Genomic DNA, 24,706 nt, shown 5'->3' with positions numbered 1-24,706 from the left:
GTTATATATTTCCAATATGAGGTTTGGGGTGTTTTATAGTTTATCAATATTTTGTAAAATTTTGAAATACTGTTTCCCATGTCAGTTGTATGATTTCATATATGTATTTTGTAAATTTAGGTATTTCTTTAAATGAAGAATTGCTTATTCTACTTAAATCTTGCGAATATGACAGAATACTCTGTAAAGTTACAGTCCTGTTGTCGAATTTGGTATGTTTTTATTACTTGCATACCTATCTAAAACTTTTAGTTCTTTGATGCATTGGAGCCAACAAACAATTTATTTTCCCAGGAATTAATAATTTCTCTATTTTATGTGTAAAGTTCTTTGTGACTATAAATGGTGTTAAAAGATCAAACCAGAATTTTAAATCTATATTTGCATTAATAATTTTCCTAAATGAGTCCATGTAATTGAGTTTTAGTGGAGAATGCCGCGGTGGTACGGCGGTAGCGTTGTTACCTCACAGCAAGAGGTTCTCCCGTTCGATTTTCGGTGTGGCTTGGGAGTGCCTTCTGTGTGGAGTCTGCATGTCCTCCCCACAGTTGGGTAGCGTTCGAAAGACATGTGTGTGTAAATGGGCATGCCTTCATTGAAGGTTGGGCATCGAGCTGGCACCTCGGCATTTTGTAAAAATCTACTGCCATTCATTAGCAGGCTGGAGTTCCGCTGTGGTGACCCCTTACCGGGAAAAAGCCGAAAGACAAACAAGTGGGTTTAGTTATGTTATATTGCATAGTAATACATGTGTACCATGGCAAGTTGTTTTTATCGGTTTGAAATTTTTAAATCAAATTCATTTATTGATATTAGTAATGCTTTCCAATTTGCAGAGTCATTTTGACTTATCCAGCCTGAGACTGTTTGATATTGATGCTTTTATACATGCTTCTATATCAGGAAAGTTTAATCCTCCTTGTTTCCATGGTCTCATGTATCTTTGGGCTTTTCCCAGTTAGGGGTCGCCACAGCGGAACTCCGGTCCGCTAATGATTGGCAGTAGATTTTTACGTACAGAGTTGCTAGCCCTGACACAGCCTTCAGCGAAGGTACGCCCATTCACGCACGTCTCCACACAGAAGATGCTTTAGCTGAGAATCGAGCAGGACAACGTCTTATTGTGAGGCGACAACTCTACCGCAGCACCACCACCGCTCATATGATGTGTTAAAGCTATTCTGTTTCTTTTGGGAAATCATAAAAAATTTTATTAGGCATGAATTTATTTAAGTATATTCCTTTCTGGTAACAGTTGTATTGCCAAGGCTATATATAAGATCATGGGCAGTAAAACTATATTTTTATTAACTGTAGTTTATCTTCAAATGTTAATATTTTGTCCCATCTTTCCACAGAGATTTTAATTGTATTGATTATTATTGTAGTTTTGAGACTAATACATTATTATCCTTGCATAACTCAATTTGTAGATATTTTAAGGTAGATTCTTGTTTACCTATGATGTGATCCCCTTAGTCTGCAGTTTTTTTTTATTTAAAAATAAAAATGTTGATTTTGATTTATTGAAATGGAGTCCTGACGTCATTTGAAATTTGTCAATATCATCTCCTTTCGGCTTTTCCCGGGTAGGGGTTGTCACAGCGGATCATCTGTCCGCTCATGATTGGCAGTGGAGTTTTATGGTGTTGAGTTGCCAGCCCGGCGCCCAACCTTCCACAGAAGGCATACACATGCACACACTCACACCTAGGGCCAATTTAGAGTGTCCAATCCACTTACTGCATGTCTTTGTGATGTGGGAGGAAACCCACGTGACCACAGGGAGGACATGCAGACTCCGCACAGAAGGCACCCCAGCCGAGAATTGAACCGGAGAGCCTCTTACTGTGAGGCGACAACACTAACCGCTGCACCACCGTGGCCGCCCTCAAATTTGTCAATTTATCTAATTCTTCTAATGTCTCTTATATTAGATAATGTTATCAGCAAATGGCACTAGAATTGTATTGTTTGTAAACATCTATTACTTTGATTTTTATATTGTTACGAATTGAATCTGCCAATATTTCAATAGCCAGAGCAAATAGAATCGGTGACATGGGGCAACCTTGTTTAGTGCCATTTGTTATATGTATAGATTCTAAACTCATCCTTTTGGTTGCATTCCAAACTGTTTTGTTTATTAACTGACATTTTAATGCTAAGCTTTTCTAGTTTTGGGTTAATTTTTGTAGCCATAAATTTTTTAGGGCTACCTGTTTTTGTATAAATGACTTTTCCAAATATTGTCTTCATTCTCCATCTCTTTCCTGATCAGTAGTTAGCATTTCCCTTTGTTGCATCTCATTTTTTCTAATCTCATCTCACCTTTTTCTTTCCAGGCCCTCTGTTTCGTTTTCAACACCTGCAACTTGCATTTAATCTCCACCTTAAATCTTATTCTTTTGCCAACCCCTTTGAACCTTCAATGTCTAGTGAGACCAGGGTCACTTAGCCGTAAACTGACCATTGCATGGTATACAGTATCCTTATGGACTCCTGCTCCCTAGTTATGAAGGTTAAGTCTTGGAGTCTGGCATTAATACCCACTATTCTAAATACCAAACTCCAGTCAGCCCATATTTTGTAAAGATTTACTCTTTTCCTTGTAATTATCTTGTCTTGTCCAGGACCCCCACTCATGTGATCTGTCAGTGACAAGTGTCCCAATTCCCAGACAGTGTCACCTGGATAAATGCAGTTGCTTCCCTCAGTATGCTTTTCAGCTCTACTTTTGTTGCTTTAGGAGGGATATAGAAATTACTTAGCACCACTCTGCAATTCCTCCGGTCCCCTCTTTGTTAGAATATACCTTCCTTGCTCATCCGTCTTCTTTTGAGTATAATCGGCCCCTTTCTTCCATCCCAGTATCCCTGCTTAGCCTGAGACTTTAGTGTTAGCCTTTTTTGCAAGTTTTAAGTGCTAATCAAGCAGATCTTGCTGTAAAATCTTACTGCAGTACTGTTGTAGTGCCTTCGCAACCTGGATGTTCATTGCAGGTCATGGGAAGAAATGTCTTTAATTCTGATGTATTATTTTGAGTATCTGAGCAGAAAGTACAACCTGTAATTTGACCCATACTACTGCTAAGCAAGCTGGGGGTATAATTTCTCCATAATCACACTCCTCTGTTAAAGAACCATCAGACTAGGTTGTACTGCTGTAAAATTCGGATTGTACAGATGTCTCTAACTGTAGTGTCATTTTGTCAGTAAAATGTAATGCTGCTCTGTCTCATTCTTGTGGCTGGTACAGAGGACTTTTGTACCAGGGAACTGAATTTGTGGAATTGAGATCCTTGTACAGTTTGAACATACTGTATAGTCCGTAATGGAAACAGCATTTGTTTTGTAATATTTGCTCATCCTTTTAAGCCTCACAAAGATGTCTGTGCCTAACCCAGTACTCTGTGGACATTATATGTAACTAGCACTCACCCCAGTGGCTGTAGCCCATCATAGGAAGCACGCTTGTCACATGGCATAGCCCAACCACAAATAATTTTGCAGCTGCAGTTGACCTTTCACAAAGATTTAAGCTTTACTGCATATGTATAAGGTTAATGATGTTTATACAGTTAAACTTTTTTCTTTTTCAGAAACCGTAACAGAGTCTCAGCAAGCCTATCAGGCTGCTTTTGAAATTAGTAAAAAGGAGATGCAACCTACACATCCCATCAGGCTTGGACTGGCACTTAACTTTTCTGTGTTTTATTATGAAATACTTAACTCTCCCGAGAAAGCCTGCAACTTGGCAAAGACTGTGAGTATCATAGGTGCACCCTTACGTTAATGTTAAATATAATTTGGTTCATCCCTCAGCTTTGAAGTTCTGTGTTTGAAAAATGGTGACTGAAATTGACCAGTAATATTTTTAGCTGTGCACTTTATTATTCTGTACCTCTTTAATTTGCTTATATTTTGTACTCCAGTATTTAAACCTCATCTGAAGTTGCAGGTACCTTGTGTTTTTGTCTATTAGGCTGCTATTTAAGTCCTAAAATGTCACCAAGTTACGTTGTACTCCCTGCTGCTGTGTCCTGGACTGCTATTCTCTGCATTTAAAGACACAGTCCCACAGGGAGTCTATCTGGCCCATTTTGCTCCCTTTTCCCAGCTGACCATCCCTCAAGTATATGCCCAAACTTTCTATCAGTGATGCATCATTCAAAAAGTAGTCCATGCACCATGCTGTTAACGGAACAAGGCCTGTATTCATACGATAACTGCGCAGATAAATCTGTCATGGGCTTAACACTCATACCTTGCCTTTCTAAGTAGTGTTATTTTTAGGCAATAGATTTCATACTGCCCCTGTTCAATACGCTAAAGTCTGATGTTCTTCGTGTTTCACTGTTGCAGTCATTACATTTGGGTAATCTGATGGCAGATTGCCCTCAGTCGGCCTGATTAACAAAGTGTTGGGTCCTGCGTCAGTTGCTGTCCCTTCTTCCATGACGTCAGGTTGTCTGGTATAAAAAATGCAGCAGGCGCCATTTTAATCAGTCTTTCTTGCCGCACGGTGCCCGAAGCAGTTCGCAAGTGCCGGTCGGCAGACTCCTGAAATTTTCGTTTTCAGAACCGAAGTCTTCAACCTAAAGCTAAGTACCCCGTTGGGGAAACTTTTTCTTGCTCCTTACCGATGTCCGTAAAAGTTAATTGGATTACTTGTGGGAAGCAAATACCTCATAAGGATTTTCATTTGTACTGTATTCCTTGCCTAGGCCCTGACCACAACATGCCTTGCTGTCGGTTTTGTGCTAAATTTAATCCACGCACTATTAAGCGTCTGTATATTTTTGCATCAAAATATTTTGGCTCAAGATTTAACTATCCAGAAATGTCGGTTCGCAGTCAGACTACGGGAATACGTAAAAAAAAGCAAAGAAAGACAGACTGAGGTCCAAAACAGACAACGAATCTTCTAAGCCAGTTCGCCTGTAGTGAGGTGCTTTCGCAGCCCGATACCCGCTACTTTTGATTCGCAGGCCTCTACTGAGACCCATTCAGAGTCCGGTATGCCGCGTGACACTTAAGTATTGAACCCGCGGATGTCTCTACCTTAGATGGGTCCGGAGCCGCTGAGCAGGCACTGGCGTCTGTGGGTGTTTTCAGGCCTACAGATTTGTATATTAAACAGTCGCCATCTTCAAAACTAAGGCCAAAATCAACTTCTATGTCTAAAAAAGCGACGCTTGGGCCACGTGCATAGGCCCCTTTGTCTAAAAAGCAAATTATCAAAATGGCTGAAGATTTAATTACCTTGATCAGGGGTACCCATCCCCCTCCTGCTAAGAGGCCGAGGCAAGACACTGTGAATCAAGATCCGGTTTCTATTTCTTCTGATTCCTCTTCTGATCAGGAATTATATCTATTCCACCTTATGAGGACTCTGATGCAAAAGAGTCCATCCCTTCTGCTTCTCCTCCTGAGGATTTTTCTTTTGGCGAAACTTTGCATACGTTAAGGGAACACTTTCACTGGGAGAGTCAGGATTTCTCCATCTAAAGAGGCTTAGGTATTTCCTTCTTCCTCAGCATAGTCCTTTGGCTATACCTCCTGTTCTAGACATTGTTGTTTTCTCAGAATCCAGCATGGCTCCGGATTCCCTGCCTCTGGCTCCTAGTAAGCCAGACATATTACAGGGTTCCTGACTCCCACAAATTCCTCTTAAAAAAAACCCTGTTACTGACCCTGAAACCATTTCTCAGGGTCCCAAGGGCGTTAAGGCTTCTACTGCTAAAAATACTACCCCTTCTGATAGACTCAGGGCGCTGGATAGATGGGGTAAGAAGGTTTACACGTCTGCAACCTTGGCAGTTGGGGCTTTAAACTGTCAATTTCATATGCTTAAATATCAGCAGCATGTCATGGGCTTAAACAGAAAATGTTGTTGATTTCGGACTGTGTGGAAAATAGAGTTGCAGGATTTATTGCATTCAGTTGAACAAGTTGGAAAGCATACTTTGCAGTGTGGTTTTGATTCCTTGGAGGCCTCTTGCAGGGCCGCTGTAACTGGATCTGTGATAAGAAGGCATGCTTGGCTCAAGGAGAAAAATCTGCCTGATCATGTTAATTTTTGGATGCACCTGTACAACAGGACAGTTTCTTTGGTAATAAGGCAGAAGTTTTGAAAAAGATGGAAGATAAAGCTAAATCTATGCAAACTGTAGAATAATTCCTACAAGTTCAGCCACCCAGATTCAGTAGGCACTGGCCTAAGAACTGGTCTTTTCCAGTACCCACCAGAGCCACTCTGGTCAAACCCAGACATTCCAAAGGCTACAGGTTTCAGTCACAAGGAACTTGTAGAACAAAACAATGGGATGCTTCCACCTCCAAATCTGGAAGCAACAAGGCACCTTCCTATGTTAAACGGTCTCAATGACTTTCCACTGCGATCACCAAGCACTTATCGTTTGGCTGCCCCTTTGGGGGGGAAACTGGCACATCATGCACGAAACTGGCAACTAATTACCCAGGACAAGTGGGTTTTAAATGTATCTCAGGGATACAGATTTCATTTCCACACGTTGCCAATCCCAAATGGTTGGCCAGATCTGCCTCCAAATCAGAGGCCCAGAAACAAATTATGTCCCTCATGAATATGGGGGCTATTCAGCCAGTACCTGAAAAGGGACAATGTTTTTATTCAAGACTTTTCCTGGTACCCAGAAAAGACAAATCATGGCGTCCATTTCTGGACTTATCCATTCTAAATACATTTCTGGACATTCCAAAATTCAAGATGCTGACTTTACAACAGTTGCTGCCTATGCTAGGCAAAGATGCCTGGTTGGTAACTCTAGACTTAAGAGGCTTACCTGCATATTCCAATCAGGTAATCTTGCAGAAGATACCTCTGCTTCAAAGCAGACTATTTGCATTACCAGTTTTCTGCACTGCCCTTTGGCTTATCTACTGCGCCCAGGGTCTTCCCAAAGTGCCTGGCACCAGTAATTGCATTTTGCAGACCAAGAAACATTCAGATTTATCCTTACCTGGACGATTGTCTAATTCAGGCAGAAAACAAGGACACTTTCTAAAACATCAGGGGTTTGTAAAAAGACTTCTAACTTGTCTAGGGTACTCCATAAACGAAAAGACATCACACTGGTACCCTCCTCAAATTACATTCCTGGATGCAAGCTTGAATACAACTGCCCAGATGACCTACCTTACGCCAGTGAGACCAATTCAATTGATGACTTACTTCAAACAGGTGGCCACAAAACCCAGCTATCTGCAAGACAAATTCTGCAGGCCTTGGGGTTCATGGCCTCCTGCATCCTAATAATTCCATATGTAAGCCTGCATATGAGGAAACTTCAATGGTACCTATAAAGCTTATGGAGTGAACTTTGTCACAGCCTGAAAACAATGATTCCTATCATTCCTTGCCTGCAGCTAGAGTTCCTATGGTGGGCAGAGGCTGCCACCAAAACAAGGGACTGTCATTCACTCCACTCCCTGCCACCCAAACCCTGACTACAGACGTATCATATTATGCTTTGGGGGGGCGCATCTGGCAGGGAGATGCATTCTGGGCCAATGGTGCCCAAATCAAATGCACCTACATATCAACTAGAAAGAAATGCTAGCTGTACAAAATGCTCTGACAGCCTTCAAAGACCATCTTCATCCAGGGCAACTACTGATAGGCAACACCACAGTCATGTAGTACATAAACAAGCAGGGGGGGGTACCCATTCCTACCCCCCTTTGCAGACTAGCCATGGCATTGTGTAACATGGCCTGGTTTTAACAAATACATCTACAAGCTCAATTCCTGCCAGGAAAGCAAAATACTCTGGCAGACGAACTAAGCAGAAAACTTATGGACCCACACGAATGGAAACTGGATCCACAAATCTTCAGCATGTTGACACACAAATGGGGAAGCCCAGACCTAGATCTTTTTGCTTCACCCCACAATTATCTGTTGGACAAATGAACTATCAGTCTATGCTTTTCCTCCTCTGCCTCTGCTCTCCAAAGTCTTAAGTCAGACAGGAAAAAACAAAAATGATACGGATTACTCCAGACTGGCATCTTCAACACTGGTACCCCCTCCTACGCAATGTCACACCTTCCTCCGTGGTACCTGCCTCTGACAGCTTACCTACTGTCTCAGCAGAGCTATCATTCTGCACACTCAGCTCCAAACTCTGAATCTTGCAGCAGGACTAATCAACTAATTTCACCGGTTACATCTCGCAGCAAACCTGTGATGGATTGCATTTTGGAGGCTAGAAGGCCTAGTACTAGAAAATCTTATGGGGGCAAATGGAAAAGATTCTGTGGCTGGAACCAAGCAAGGAATGAGCATAGCAATGCCAATATTCCTCAGATGTTCTTCGTGTTTCACTGTTGCAGTCATTACATTTGGGTAATCCTGCTGGCAGGTTGCCCTCAGTCGGCCCGAATTCCAAAGTCTTGGGTCCTGCTTTGGCTGCTGTCTGCCCCTCCCTGACGTCATGTCAGGGGTATAAGAAGCGGCCGACTCCATTTTCTTTGTCTTGCCGCGCGGTGCCCGAAGCAGTTCGCAAGTGCCGGTCAGCTGACTCCTGAGATTTTCGTGTTCGATTTTTCAGATCCGAAGTCTTCATTAAAGCTAAGTACCCCGTTGGGGAAACTTTTTTTCTTGCTCCAGACCGATGTCAGAAAATGTTAATTGTATTTCTTGTGGAAAGCAAATACCTCATAAGGACTTTCATTCTTACTGTATTCCTTGCTTAGGCCCTGACCGTAACGTTTCAGGTTGTCTGTTTTGTGCTAGATTCAACCAACGCACTATTAAGCGTCTGTATGATTTTGCATTAAACTATTTTGGACGCAGGTTTAATTATCCAGAAATGTCCGATAGCCATCAGACAACTGGAGTTCACAAAAAACGCAAAGAAAGATAGACAACAGAGGCCCAAAGCAGACAAAGCTTCTCCTAAGCCAGTCACCAGTTCTCAGTGAGGTGCCTGATGCCCACTAAGTCGCAGGCTGCTACAGACTCCCACATGAAGTCTGCTATGCCGCTGGAAACTCAAGGTATTGGAGCCACGGACACTTCCTTCAGATAGGTCCGGAGCCGCTGAGCAGGCACTGGCTTCTGAGGGTGTTCTCACACCTATACATCTGTACATTAAACCGACTTCAAAGGCAAAGACTAAAGCACCCTTCAAAGACAAACTCAAGAGCCATGTGGACAGGCCTCCATGCCCAAAAAACAGATGCTCAAAATGGCCGAAGACTTGATTACCTTGATTAGGGGTTCCCATCCCCCTCCTGATAAGAGGCCTAAGCAAGAGACCAACTATGAATCTTCAGATCAGGTTTTTTATTTCTTCTGATTCCTCTTCTGATCAGGAATATTCTCTTCCCCCATGAGGATTCTGATGCTGAAGAATCTATTCCTTCAGCTTCTCCTGACTACTATTTTTTTGGGGAAACCTTGCATACCATGAGGGAGCACTTCCACTGGGAGACTCAAGATTTTTCAGAATTTAAAGAGAGGCTCAGGGACTTCTTTTACTACCTCGGCACAGGCCTCTAGCCATTCCACCTGTGTTAGACATTGTAGATGTGTTTTCAGGGTCTAGTCTGACCCCTGACTTCCTTACCTCCAGCTCCTGTTAAGCCTGACAGATTACAGGGTTCCTGACTCTCATAAATTCCTTTTCAAAAACCCTGCTGCAGACCCAGAAACCATTTCACAGGGTCCCAAAGTGGTTAAGGCTTCTGCTGCAAAAAACACTACCCCCTCTGACAGATTCTAGGGCACTGGATAGATGGGGGGAAAAAAGGTTTACACATCTGTTACCTTTGCTGTAAGGGCCTTAAACTGTCATGATGTCCTTCAAGGTAGCATCTGCAGTCATAACAAATGGGTTGTCCTGTCGTCAGGCAGCCCTTCGGTCGGCCGGATTCCAAAGTCTGGGTCCGGCTTCGGCTGATGTCGCACTTCACCCGACGTCATCTCTGCTGGTCTTCGGGTATAAAGGCATCAGCCGACGCCATTTTCCTCAGTCTTTCTTGCCGCGTGGCGCCCGAAGCAGAAGCTGTTCGCAAGTGCCAGTCGGTCAGATCCAGAGATTACTACTACCGAATACTACTTCGAAGACTTCTAAAAAGCTAAGTACCCCGTTGGGGACTCTTTCTTGCCTCAGCCGATGTCAGAAAGTCAATAACTGTTTAACTTGTGGGAAACAAATACCTCATAAAGATTTCCACTCTTACTGTCTGCCTTGCTTAGGCCCAAACCACGACGTAGCAGCCTGTTCGGCCTGTGCTTCCTTCAACCGACGAACGCTTAGGCGTCTGTCTGAGTTTGCTGAACAGTTTTTTGGCTCAGATTTTGCGTACATTATGCCATCGGATCCTCCGACTTCCCAAATTGTTAAACGCAAAGAAAAAGACCGACACTCGCGGTCCGCGGTTTCGGCCGAAACCACGGTTAAGCAAGCCGCGAGTCTCGGTTTCGGCCGAAACCGAGAATACCGATCAATCTTCAGCCGAATCCATGACTACTGCTGAGGCTCCTACTACCTTAGTTGAATCGGCCTCAGAAGTTTTGTCTACTACTGTGGTTCCTAGTGATTTATCAGACACATCCCTTTGGATGTCTCTACCCCAGCACGTGGTGCTGCTAGGCCTCCTGCAGCCATGTCTATTAAGGCCTTTGCCAGGGCTAAAGCAGCCAAAACTGTTAAATCAGTGCCTGTTAAGCCCCCCTCACACAGGCCCACTTCTAGTTCACAAATGCTTACTCTGGCAGAGGATTTAATATCCTTAATTAGGGGATCCCAATCTCACCAGATAGATTTTACAGGGTGCCAGACACTCATCACCACCTATACAAGGCCCCTCTTGCAGATCCTGAGACTATATCCCAGGGGCCTAAGGCAGTAGCCTCGACCTCAGCAAAAAACCCTACTCCTTCTGAAAGGGAATCCAGGTCCTTAGAGAGATGGGGGAAAAAAGTTTACACCTCTGCTACTCTCTCAGCTAGAGCTTTAAACTGTCAGTTTCATATGATCCAATACCAAGAGTTTATGCTTGATCAGTTAACTAAGAAGCTGTCCTCTGACTCCTTAGATAAGAAATATGTTTTAGAAATGGTGAATAACATCCAACAGGTTAGTAACCATTCTTTAAAATGTGGCTATGATGCACTGGAGGCTTCATTTAGATCAGCCATGACTGGCACAGTGATAAGAAGACATGCATGGTTGAAAGAACAGGTCTTGCCGGATCATGTTAAAGCAAAGCTGTTAGATGCTCCTATAGATAAGGCCAGTCTATTTGGTACACCTGCTCAGCAAGTAATGAAGAAAATGGAAGAAAAGGCAAAATCTGTGCAAACAGTTAAGGATTTCTTACAGGTTCAGCCCCCAAGGTTTAGCAGGAACTGGCCTGCCAAAAATTGGTCCTTTCCAGACTCCTCAAAATCTCAGAGGCAGGAATAGACGCTCTAGAGGCAGAAATCAATCCAGAGGAGGTGCCTACAGAGGACGACAGTGGCAAGGCAATAACCGAAGCACAGACACAACCACTGCCACTACAACAGGACACTCACAGTGACTTGGCTCTAACACCGCCTACCAGGGAGCAAATAGCAGCACCTTTAGGCGGAAAGTTAGCCTTATTTTCGAAAAATTGGCACTATCACAAAAGACAAGTGGATTTTGCAAACCATAGACCAAGGCTACAGGTTCCACTTCCACACCTTACCAGTAAAAAGAGGAATGCCAAACCTACCTCCAAATCAAAAAACAGAAGCTCTAAAGCAGATAGCAGAATTAACAAAGATGAGAGCTGTGGAAAGAGTACCAATAACAGAACAGGGCAAAGGATTCTACTCCAGACTCTTCCTAGTACCAAGAAAAGAGAAAAGTTGGAGACCTATTCTCGGACCTGTCCGTCTTAAACACATACATCATTGTCCCAAAATTCAAAATGCTGACACTACAGCAACTTCTTCCCATGCTGGGCAAGGAGTGTTGGCTGGTAACTCTAGATCTCAAGGAGGCATACCTGCACGTCCCCATACGACCAAATTGCAGAAGATACCTCAGATTTCTTGCAGGATCAGAGCATTATCAATTCTCAGCATTGCCCTTTGGCTTATCTACTGCGCCCAGAGTATTTACAAAATGCCTGGCATCAGTAATCGCTCACTGCAGGCTACAGGGAATACAAATTTATCCATACCTGGACGACTGCCTGTTACAAGCGGACAACAAAAGCAAGCTGACAACAGATCTACAAAGAGTCATTTGCTTACTACAAGCCCTGGGATACACAGTCAATTTACAAAAGTCAAGACTGATACCATCCCAAACAAGAACATTCTTGGTGCGGATTTGGACACAGTAAAACAAATGGCATTCCTAACTGCAGAAAAACAAAAACTCCCTCTCTACTTCTTGGCATTAACAAAGCAGAACAAACTAACAGCAAGAAAAGTACTGCAGGCCTTGGGCTTCATGGCATCATGCATAATCTTGGTCCCACATGCCAGACTGCATATGAGAAAGCTACAGTGGTACCTAAAGAATTTATGGTCTCAACACAGGCACAGCTTAGAAACCGAAATCCCACTAATCCCATGCCTGAAACAGGAGTTCCTATGGTGGGCTCAAACATGCCAGTCAAACCCAGGCTTACCCTTCCACAACTTTCAAGCAAGCCAAACCATCACAACGGACGCCTCAGACCTAGGCTGGGGGGCGCACATGTTGGACAAATGCATACAAGGATTGTGGACTCAAGACCAGCTGCACCTGCACATAAACCAAAAAGAAATGCTGGCAGTAAAACTAGCAATACAGAAATTCAGACCATTCCTCAAAGAAGGCCATTTAATAAGGACAGACAACACCACAGTCATGTGGTACATCAACAAACAAGGAGGCACTCATTCATACCCCCTATGCAGAATGACTCTGGACCTTTGGAATATGGCTCTGAGCTACAACATCCAGTTACAGGCAATGTTTGTGCCAGGAAAAGAAAACACCCTAGCAGACATGTTAAGCAGAGCCACCTCGGATGCTCACGAATGGATGCTACACCCGGACATCTTCAAGGCCATCACAAAGAAATGGGGAATGCCACAAACAGACCTATTCGCATCCCCACTCAATCACCAGCTCAAAAAATTCTGCACAAGGACATGCCACCCACTTGCATGGAAGGTAGACTCTCTATCCTTCAGTTGGAAAGGCCTGACAGCATATGCATTTCCACCTCTTCCTTTGATGCACAAGGTACTACTGAAAATCAGAGGGAACGTCCAAGGATAATCCTGATGGCTCCGAATTGGCCAAGACAACACTGGTACCCATTGCTGAGGAGCATATCTCTAGGGAGAATGTGGTCAATACCCCTGATGCCTTTGATAACTCAGAACTACAACATCATGCTCCCAAACCTAAAAACATTGCAACTGACTGCCTGAAACATCACATAGCAGCAACTAACCCAGACCTATCCCAAAGGGTTAAAGACATTATCCTTGAAGCCCGCAGACCTTCAACAAGAAGGAACTATGCAGGAAAATGGAAAAGGTTTGTCATTTGGAGTACTGAAAGAGGAAAAGATGTCGAACATAGATATTGCTAACATCCTGGAGTACTTGGCAGAGCTTCTACATACAGGCCCTGTCTTACTCCTCCATCAAGATACATGCATCAGCTATTTCAGCAGAATACAGCTTCGATCCACCTGTCTTTTCGCATCCTCTACTCAGGCAGTTCCTCAGAGGGATCAAGAATGTAAAACCTCCTAGGAAACAACCATTACCAGCATGGGACTTGAACTTTGTGCTAGAAAAATTGACACTCCCTCCATTTGAACCAGCAGCAACAGCAGATCTTCAACACCTATCATGGAAAACTGCTTTCCTACTGGCAATTACTTCAGCAAGGAGGGTTTCGGAACTACAGGCCTTAATGGCAGTACAACCCTTCCTAATCTTCCATCAAGATAGGGTCTCCATGAGAACTAATTCTACATTTATGCCTAAGGTGGTATCCAGAGTGTCTTTAAACCAGGCAATCCACCTACCTACCTTCTTTCCCAATCCACAGAATAGGGGGGAAAGACTGCTGCATACCTTGGATGTACATAGACAGTTACGCTACTACCTGGACAGAACCAAAGGTAACAGAAAAACTGACCAGCTTTTAGTAGCCTATGCAACAGGAAGGGAAGGAAAAGCAATTTCCAAACGGACAATCTCCAAATGGATAGGAAATTGCATAAGATTCTGTTACTCCTACCATGGAAAACCAATTCCACAGAACATAAGACCTCATTCTACAAGGGCTACAGCCACTGCCACAGCTTTCTTACGAGGAGTGGCAACCAAGGATATTATTGAAGCGGCTACTTGGACCTCCGTGCATACATTTGCCAAGCATTATAATTTACCTCTATACTCTAGATCCCGAGCAGGGTTTGCCACTGCTGTACTGCAAGGGATCCTAACTACACCATAATTTTTCTTCCTCCACCCCTAGTTGGCTATGGTATTCTACCCATTTGTTATGACTGCAGATGCTACCTTGAAGGACATAGTACAGTTTTGTACCTACCATAAATGTAGATGTCCGAACAGGATAGCATCTGCAGTCAGGATTACCCACCCTCCTTCCCCTCTGTGGTACTCCTAGGGTATTTACCCTCCTATTAGCTAGCTGGGGGGAGTCTCTTATGGTGTATTTGTTTGTATATATGTACATACATGCTTATTGTTTGTGTTTGCCTTCTATTTTTTTTGGAAACATTGGCATTTATCCAAAATTTAGCTTTCCAAGAGGGCAACTGGCATCTGGGGCAAGAAACACTGAGGAAAATGGCGTCGGCTGATGCCTTTATACCCGAAGACCAGCAGAGATGACGTCGGGTGAAGTGCGACATCAGCCGAAGCCGGACCCAGACTTTGGAATCCGGCCGACCGAAGGGCTGCCTGACAGGACAACCCATTTGTTATGACTGCAGATGCTATCCTGTTCGGACATCTACATTTATGGTAGGTACAAAACTGTACTTCGTGTTTCACTGTTGCAGTCATTACATTTGGGTTCTCATGCTGACAGGTTGCCCTCAGTCGGCCTGAATTCCAAAGTCTTGGGTCCTGCGTCTGCTGTCGTCGCCCCTTCCCTGACGTCAGGTCGTCAGGGGTATAAAAGAAGCAGCCAATGCCATTTTCGTCAGTCTTTCTTGCCACACAGTGCCCAAAGCAGAAGCAGTTTGCAAGTGCTGGTCGGCCGAGTTTTTCGAGTTCGAATTTCAGATCCGAAGTCTTCTATAAAGCTAAGTTCCCCATTGGGGAAACTTTTTTTCTTGCTCTAGAGCCGATGTCAGAAAGTTAATAAATGTATTTCTTGTGGGAAGCAAATACCTCATAAGGACTTTCATTCTTACTGTATTCCTTGCCTAGGCCCTGATCATAACTTTCTGGGTTGTCGTTTTTTTGCTAGATTTAACCAACGCACTATTAAGCATCTGTATGATTTTGCTTTAAACTACTTTGTTTAATTATCCAGAAATGTCGGAAAGCCATCAGACTACTGGAGTTCACAAAAACCGTAAAGAAAATGAGACAGCCGAGGTCCAAAACCCAACCAAGCTTCTCCTAAGCCAGTCGCCGATTCTCAGTGAGGTGCTTTCGCAGCCCCTGATGACCGCTACGTGTCAGGCTACTACAGACTCCCACATGGAGTCAGCCATGCCGCTGGAAACTCAAGGTATTGGAGCCTCGGACGCTAATCCTTCAGATGGTTCTGGAGCTGCTGAGCAGGCACTGGCTTCTGAGGGTGTATTCAGACCCAAACATCTATACATTAAACCGACTCCAAAGGCAAAGAAACGCAAGAGCCACGTGGACAGGCCTCCATGCCCAAAAAAACAGATGCTCAGACTGGCCGTAGATTTGTTTACCTTGATCAGGGGTTCCCATCCCCATCCTGATAAGCGGCCTAGGGAAGAGACTGACTATGAATCTTCAGATCAGGTTTCCATTTTTTCCGATTCCTCTTTTGATCAGGAATATTATTTTCCCCCTATGAGGATTCTGATGCTGAGGACTCCATACATTCAGCTTCTCCTCCTGAGGACTATCTTTTGGGGAAACCTTACATATACCGTGAGGGAGCATTTCCACTGAGAGCCAAGATTTTTCAGAATCTAAAAAAAGGCTCAGGGATTTCCTGTTGCTACCTCAGCACAAGCCACTAGCCATCCCTCTTGTGCTAGACCTTGTAGCTGTGTTTTTAGAGTCTAGCCTTATCCCCGACTCCTTGCCTCCAGCTCCTGTTAAGCCTGACAGATATTACAGGGTTCCTGACTCACATAAATTCCTTTTTAAAAACCCTGCTGCAGACCCAGAAACTATTTCTCAGGGTCCCAAGGGAGTTAAGGCTTCTGCTGCAAAAAACCCTACCCCTTCTGACAGGGATTCTAGGGCACTAGATGGGGAAAAAAAGGTTTACACATCTGCTACCTTGGCTGTAAGGGCCTTAAACTGTCAGTTTCATATGCTCAAATATCAGCAACATGTCATGGCATTGCTTAAACAGAAAATGTTAAACTCTGAATGTGCAGAAAACAAGGAAATGCAGGATATATTGCATGCAGCTGAACAAGTTGGAAAGCATACTTTGCAATGTGGTTTTGATTCTTTAGTGGCCTCCTGCAGGGCCGCAGTTACAGGTTCTGTAATTAGAAGGCATGCTTGGTTAAAGTAACAAAATCTGCCTGATCATGTTAGTTAAATTATTAGATGCACCTTTACAGCATGATACTTTGTTTGGTGTTAAGGCAGAAGAAGTGTTAAAGAAAATGGAGGACAAGGTTAAATATTAAAGTACAGCCGCGTAGGTTTAGTAGAAACTGGCCAACAAAGAATTGGTCCTTTCCTGTGTCAGACAGTCTTTAAAGGGGCAGACCTAGATGCCCTAGAGACAGATCCCAGGCGCAAGGTTCATACATTCCAAAGCAATGGGGTGTGTCTACCTCCAAAAGTGGAGAAGACAAATCACAACCTTACTGGAAACGGTCCCAATGACTTCCCCTTGCCTGGACCAAGCACTTATTTCCTGGCAGCACCCTTGGGAATATTAGCACTTTTTTCTCAAAATTGGCACATCATAACCCAGGACAAGTGGGTTCTAAATATCATGTCACTAGGCTACAAGTTCCATTTTCATACCTTGCCAAAGGCAAACGGCTGGCCAGATCTGCCAAAAAATCAATGGGCAGAGGCACAAAAAAGTCTCATCCCTCAGGGACATGAGGGTCATTCAACAAGTACCAGACCTGGGACAAGGATTTTACTCAAGACTGTTCTTGGTACCCAGAAAGGACAAGGCCTGGAGGCCAATACTGGACCTATCTATCATCGTGTTACACTGCTGCAGTCATCACACTTGGGTTATCCTGCCGTCAGACGGTCCCGCAGTCGGCCAGAATTCCAAAGTCTTGGTCCGGTGTCTGTTGCTGTCGCTTCTTCCCTGACATCAGAGCACCAGGGGTATTCAAGATGCATTCGATGCCATTTTCTTCAGTCTTTCTTGCCGCGCGGTGCCCGAAGCAGAAGCAGTTCGCAAGTGCCGGTCGGCCGACTCCTGAGATTTTCGAATTTCAGAACCGAAGTCTTCAATAAAGCTAAGTACCCTGTTGGGAAAACTTTTTTTCTTGCCTCAGACTGATGTCAGAAAAAGTTAACGATTGTATTTCTTGCGGAAAGCAAATACCTCATAAGGACTTCCACTCTTACTATATTCCATGCCTAGGCCCTGATCACAACGTCACTAGTTGTTGGTTCTGTGCTAGATTTAACAAACGCACTATTAAAAGGAGTTTTGATTTCACATTACACTACTGTGGCCGAAGGTTCAATTATACTATGCTGTCGGATCATCCGATGACCGGATTACCGAAAAAACGCAAGGACAATGATAGACAGGCATCTGAGGTCCAAAACCGATGACAAAGCCTCATCTAGGCCAGTCGCCGGTTCTCAGGTGCTTTCACAGCCCCTGACACACGCTACCTCAGAGCCACAGGCCTCCTCAGACTCCCACGTGGAGACAACTAGGCCTCTGGAAACTCACGGTATTGGGCCTACGGAAACTAATCCCTCAGATGGGTCCGGAGCCGCTGAGCAGGCATCGGCTTCTGAGGGTGTTTTCAGACATTCACAATTTACTATCAAAACAGACAAAAGTACCACTAAAGACAAAGAAACAAGTACAGCCTTCTCCTGGACAAGCCTCCATGCCTAAAAAACAGATGCTTAAAATGGCTGAAGACCTCATTACTCTAATCAGGGGTTCCCATCCCCCTCCTGAGAAAAGGCCTAGGCAGGATACAGAATGATTCCTCTGATCAGGTTTCCATTTCCTCTGATTCCACTTCTGACCAGGGGTATTCTATCCCTCCTTACGAGGACTCTGATGCTGAAGAATCTATCCCTTCAGCCTCTCCTCCTGAGGACTACTCTTTTGGGGAAACTTTGCATACCATGAAGGAGCACTTCCATTGGGAAAGTCGGGAATACTCAGATTCTAAGAAAAGGCTCAGAGATTTCCTTTTACTTACCTCAGCACAGGCCCCTGGCTATTCCATCTGTGCTAGATATTGTGGATGATGTGTGTTCGGAATCCAGCTCATCTCCTGATTCCTTGCCCCCTGCACCAGCCAAGCCAGATAGGTACTACAGAGTGCCTGACACTCAAGTTTCTTTTTAAAAACCTTTCTGCTGATACAGAAACTATTTCCTAGGGTCCAAAAGGGGTTAAGGCTTCTATTGCAAAAAATCCAGTACCCTCTGACAGATTCCAGAGCTTTGGATAGATGGGGGAAGAAGTATACACTTCTGCTACTTTAGCTGTAAGAGCCTTAAATTGCCATTTTCACATGCTTAAGTACCAACAATATTTACTGACTCAAAGCAGAAAATGCTTGCTAGCTCTGAAGTTCCTGATTGTAAGGAAATGCAGGGCATGTTGCATGCAATTGAACAGGTGGGAAAGCATACTCTGCAATGTGGTTTTGATTCTCTAGAGGCCTCCTGTAGGGCCACAGCTACAGGCTCTGGGATTCGAAGGCATGCTTGGTTAAAAGAACAGTTTACCTGATAAGGCAAAATTATTGGATGCTCCCTTACATTATGATACCTTGTTTGGTGTTAAGGCAGCAGAGGTCTTAAAGAAAATGGAGGAAAAAGCTAAATCAATGCAAACAGTCAAGGATTTCTTACAGGTACAGCCACCTCGATTTAGCAGAAATTGGTCTACAAAAAATTGGTCCTTTCCAGTGTTAGACAGGCCACAGAGAGGCAGATAAGATGCCCTAGAGACAGATGTTCATCGTGTTACCCTGCTGCAGTCCTCACAATTGGGTTATCCTGTCGTCGGGCGGTCCCGCAGTCTGCCTGAATTCCAAAGTCTTGGTCTGGCGTCGGTTGCTGTCGCTTCTTCCCTGACGTCGGTGTGCCAGGGGTATATGAGGCATCCGACGCCATTTTCCCCAGTCTTTCTTGCCGCGCGGTGCAGAAGCAGTTCGCAAGTGCCGGTCGGCTGACACCTGAGATTTTCGAATCGAATTTCAGTCTGAAGTCTTCAAAGCTAAGTACCCTGTTGGGGAACCTTTTCTTGCCTCAGTCCGATGTCAGAAAAAGTTAACAATTGCATTTCTTGTGGGAAGCAAATACCTCATAAGGACTTTCATTCTTATTGTATACCTTGCCTAGACCCAGACCACGACGTCACTGGTTGTCTGTTTTGTGCTAGATTCAATAAGCGAACTATAAAGCGACGCTTTGATTTCGCACGACACTACGGTATGAAATTTAATTACACTATGCCGTCGGAGCAACCGACTACCGGCGTGCAAAGATAAAGACAGGCAACCTAGATCCAAGCCAGACTCCGAAGCCTCGGCTGGGCCGGTCGCCGGTTCTCCAGTTTTCAGTGAGGCGCCTACGCAGCCCCTGGCTACCGCAGAATTGGAACCCCAGACCGCTTTGGATTCTTTAGCAGAGAGTTCTAGGCCGACGCAGCCATTTTCTTTAGGCCCTACCGACGACATTGCAGAAGAAGCCGGTGCTGTAGAAACACCTTCGGTTTCAGGTGTCTTCAGACCAAGACTCCTCTAAAACCAAAAAGACTGCACGTCAGTCTCCAGTTCAAGGCCCCATGCCTAAGAAACAGATGCTTAAAATGGCTGAAGATTTGATTTCTTTAATCAGGGGTTCCCAACCCCCCCCCGACAAAAGGCCTAGACAAGAGAAGGATTATGCATCCTCTGATCAAGTGTCTATTTCCTCAGGCTCCTCTGAGCAACAGGATTACTCCTTTCCACCTTATGAAGATTCTGATGCTGAAGATATTCCCTCAGCTTAGCCCCCTGAAGGCTATTCCTTTGGGGAAACCTTACATACCATGAGGGAAAATTTCCACTGGGAGGGCCAGGACTACTCTGACTAAGAAAAGGTTCAGTTTTTTACTCCCCCAGCACAGACCACTTGCTATCCCCCCAGTTTTAGACATTGTGGATGAGGTGTATTTAGAATCTAGTCTAAATCCAGCTTCTCTGCCTCCTGCTCCAGCCAAACCAGGTAGATACTATAGAGTGCCTGACTCTCTCTCAAATTCCTTTACAAAAGCCCTGTTGCTGATCCAGAGACCATCTCCCAGGGTCCCGAAGGGGCTAAGGCTTCTTTGGCTAAAAATCCTGTACCCTCCGAAAGGGACTCCAGAGCACTAGATAGGTGGGGGAAGAAGGTTTATGCCTCAGCTACTCTGGCTATGAGAGCACTAAATTGTCAATTTTACATGCTTAAATACCAGCAATTCCTAATGTCAAATAAAACAAAAGATGAGCACGCACCCTCAACAGTCTGAATTCAAGGAAATGCAGGATCTGTTGCATGCAGCTGAACAGGTGGGCAAACATACTCTACAATGTGGATTTGATTCCTTGGAAGCTTCCTGTAGAGCAGCTGTTACTGGGTCTGTTATACGTAGGCATGCTTGGTTAAAGTAACAGACTCTGCCTGATCATGTTAAAGCAAAGTTACTGGATGCACCCTTACAGCAGGATGTCTTATTTGGGGTTAAAGCAGAAGAGGTTTTAAAGAAAATGGAGGATAAGGCAAAATCTATGCAGACGGTCAAAGATTTCTTACAGGTACAGCCCCCATGTTTCAGCAGAAATTGGCCAACAAAAAATCGGTCCTTTCCAGCTTCTGACAGACCACAGAGGGGTAAATAAGGCACCCAAGGGGCAGAGGACAAGCACAAATTCCTTACAAACCTCGCCAATTGGGCACTGCAACACAGAAGGGAGGAGAAGACGGGTCCCAAACTACTAGAAGGCAAACACAATGACTTAAACCTCAAACTGTCAAGCAAAACTCTCTTGGAAGCTCCCTTGGGAGGAAAATTAGCACTTTTTGCAGACAACTAGTGCATCGTCACAAAGGACAAATGGGTCCTAGACATCATCTCACAAGGATACAGATTCCATTTCCACACCTTGCCAAGGATAAAAGGAATGCCAAACCTGCCACAAAATCAATGGGCAGAGGCACAAAAACAAATTACAGCTCTCATGGACATGAGAGCCATTCAACTGGTACCTACACAGGAGAAAGGCCAAGGATTTTACTCGAGGCTCTTTCTAGTCCCCAGAAAGGACGGTGCTTGGAGACCCATTCTGGACCTTTCAATTCTAAACACCTTCTTGCAAGTACCCAAATTCAAGATGCTAGCACTACAGCAGCTTCTTCCCATGTTGGGCAAGAAAGCTTGGCTAGTAACGTTGGACCTCAAGGAGGCATACCTGCATGTCCCTATCAGACAAAATTGCAGAAGATACCTCCGCTTCATTGCAGGTTCAACCCATTACCAATTCTCTGCACTGACCTTTGGCTTATCTGCTGTGCCCAGGGTCTTCACAAAATGCCTGGCACCAGTAATTGCATACTGCAGACAAAGAGGAATTCAAATGTACCCATACCTGGACGACTGCCTCATCCAAGCAGAAAGCAAGGACATTCTCTTACAACATCTGGCTTTTGTAAAACACCTAAGTTGCCTAGGGTACACAGTAAACAAAAGAAATCAAAACTAGTGCCCTCACAAAATGACATTCCTGGGGTGCCAGCTTGAATACAACGGCCCAGATGGCTTAATTGACGCCAGACAAACTACAACTAACTCAATACTTCAAAACAATGGCAACAAAGACCCAACTCCCTGCAAGAAAAATTCTGCAGGCCTCTCATGGCATCTTGCATACTACTAATACAATTTGCAAAACTGCACATGAGGAAATTACAATGGTACCTAAAAAGCGTATGGACTCAACACAGCCAGAGCTTGGAATCAATGCTACCTCTCATTCCCTGCCTTCAACAGGAGTTTCTATGGTGGTCACAGGCATGTCACCTCAACAAGGGTCAGCCATTCACCTTGCCCCCAGCCAGGCAAACTGACAACAGATGCATCGGACTATGCCTGGGGGACACGCATGGCAGGACTGTGCGTTCAAGGCATATAGACTGCAGATCAAAGGAATCTGCACATCAATCAAAAAGAAATGCTAGCTGTACAGAATGCCCTGACAGCCTTCAAGGACCTCTTACATCCAGGACAGCTTATAATAAGGAAAGACAACACCACATTACTGTGGTACATAAACAAGCAAGGGGGTACACACTGGTACACACTCCTACCCACTATGCAGGCAAGCAATTACCTTGTGGAACACAGCACTGGCTTACCAAGTTCAATTACAGGCTCAATTCCTGCCAGGAAAAAAGAGCACATTGGCAGACGACCTAAGCAGAAACATCATGGATCCCCACGAGTGGAAACTGGATCCACAAGTATTTGCAATAACTCAAAAATGGGGGCACCCAGACATAGTTTTGGGGGCTGGCAAACAGGTCTATCAGCTAACAAAATTTTGCACAAGGAGATTTCACCATCAAGCTTGGAAAGTGGATGCACTTTCAGCTGGAAAATGCTGACAGTATATGCCTTCCCTCCATTGCCCCTTCTCACAAAGATGCTGCTGAAAGTCATGATGGAGAGACCCCGAATGATGCTCATTGCCCCAGACTGGCCACGCCAGCACTGGTACCCACTATTAAGGAATATGGCCCAAGGCCCACCATGGATTTTACCACAAATCATCTGCTCACACAGCAAGACAGTCAGTTTCTACACAGCCAGCTCAAAACCTTAAATTTGGCTGCATGGCAGATCACCTAAGCGATTCACAAGCTGTTATGGATGCTATTCTGGAGGCCAGGAGGACCAGCAGCAGGAAAGCCTACTCGGACAAATGGAAAAGATTTTGCGCCTGGAACCAAGCTAAAGGCCAAAATACCCTTCAGCCGGACATACCGCAGATTCTACAATATTTAACTGAGAGGCTACACAAAGGGCTTTCTTTTTCATCTATTAAAATCCACGCCTCAGCTATTTCAGCTCACTACAACACTGAGCCTCCTTTATTTTCACATCCACTTCTAAGGCAGTATCTCAGAGGGGCCAAAAACATTAGGCCTCCCAGGAGAGCAAACACCAACTTGGGACCTCAATTTTGTTCTGGAAAAACTACCACCTTTTGAGCCAGCTTTCTCAGCTGACTTAGTTTATATCATGGAAGACTGCCCTGCTGCTAGCAATTACTTCAGCCAGAAGAGCCTCAGAGCTACAGGCACTAATGGCAGTAGAGCCTTTCCTCATTTTTCATTGACAGAGTTTCTCTATGAACTAACCCCTCCTTTATGCCAAAGGTGGTATCCAGTGTGGCTATGAATCAAACCATCCATTTACCCACCTTCTTTCCAAATCCACAGAACGGAGAAGGACTCCTGCATTCCTTGGACATTCACAGGCAACTACGTTACTACTTGGATAAAACTAAGGTTTTCAGAAAATCTGAACAGCTTTTTGTGTCCTATGCTACAACATCACAAGGAAAGGCCATCTCAAAACAGACCATTTCCAAATGGATAGGAAATCTCATACGTTTTTGCTACACCCATCATGGAAAACCAGTTCCTGCTAGCATAAGGCCCCACTCTACCAGGGCAGCAGCTACATGTACAGCCTTCCTCAGGGCGGTGCCAAGGATATTCTGGAAGCTGCAACTTGGAGTTCAGTACACACCTTCACCAAACACCATCACTTACCACTTTACTCTAAGACTAGGGCTGGCTTCGCCACTGCAGTGTTGCAGGGCCTTCTAGCCTCCTCAACCCTGTTTGACTTCACCTCCCATCCTTAGCTTTGGGATTCTACCCAAGTGTGATTACTGCAGCAGGGTAACACGATGAGCATAGTGGTTTTGTACCTACCATAAATGTAGATGTTCGAGTGTATACCCTGCTGCAGTTCAGGTTACCCTCCCTTCATCCCCTCTGACCTAACTAAAACCTTTCAATACCTTTAATATCTGATGCAACCTTTGTGGTGTATTTGGTTATAGCTGGAAGGATGTTTAGTTTGTGCTAAACTTTTATTATTGGTACTATCTACTGACCAGCTTTTGGGGGGCACCTGACATCTGGGGCAAGAAAAAATAAGAAAATGGCGTCTGATGCCTCTTGTATATCCCTGGCGCACTGACGTCAGGGAAGAAGCGACAGACGCCGGACCAAGACTTTGGAATTCGAGCCGACTGCA

At 44.5% G+C, this 24,706-nt stretch overlaps 1 long non-coding RNA gene across 1 annotated transcript in view; it reads left to right on the top strand.

Annotated features, from left to right (window-relative positions):
- The first annotated feature begins 3,600 nt into the window (after positions 1-3,600).
- The window catches only part of LOC122817364, an 86,436-nt gene continuing 65,330 nt past the window's right edge, over positions 3,601-24,706 (top strand). The window contains exon 1 of the long non-coding RNA XR_006367222.1: positions 3,601-3,765. This is a non-coding gene — a long non-coding RNA (uncharacterized LOC122817364). The remainder of the gene's footprint in view (positions 3,766-24,706) is intronic.

Source organism: Protopterus annectens, chromosome 12.part0 (genome assembly GCF_019279795.1).
Source record: "Protopterus annectens isolate FY-2018-M chromosome 12.part0, PAN1.0, whole genome shotgun sequence".
Classification (NCBI taxonomy): Eukaryota; Metazoa; Chordata; order Ceratodontiformes; family Protopteridae; genus Protopterus; species Protopterus annectens.
Note: the sequence above shows the minus strand (reverse complement) of the source record. Positions and strands in the feature narration are given on the sequence as shown.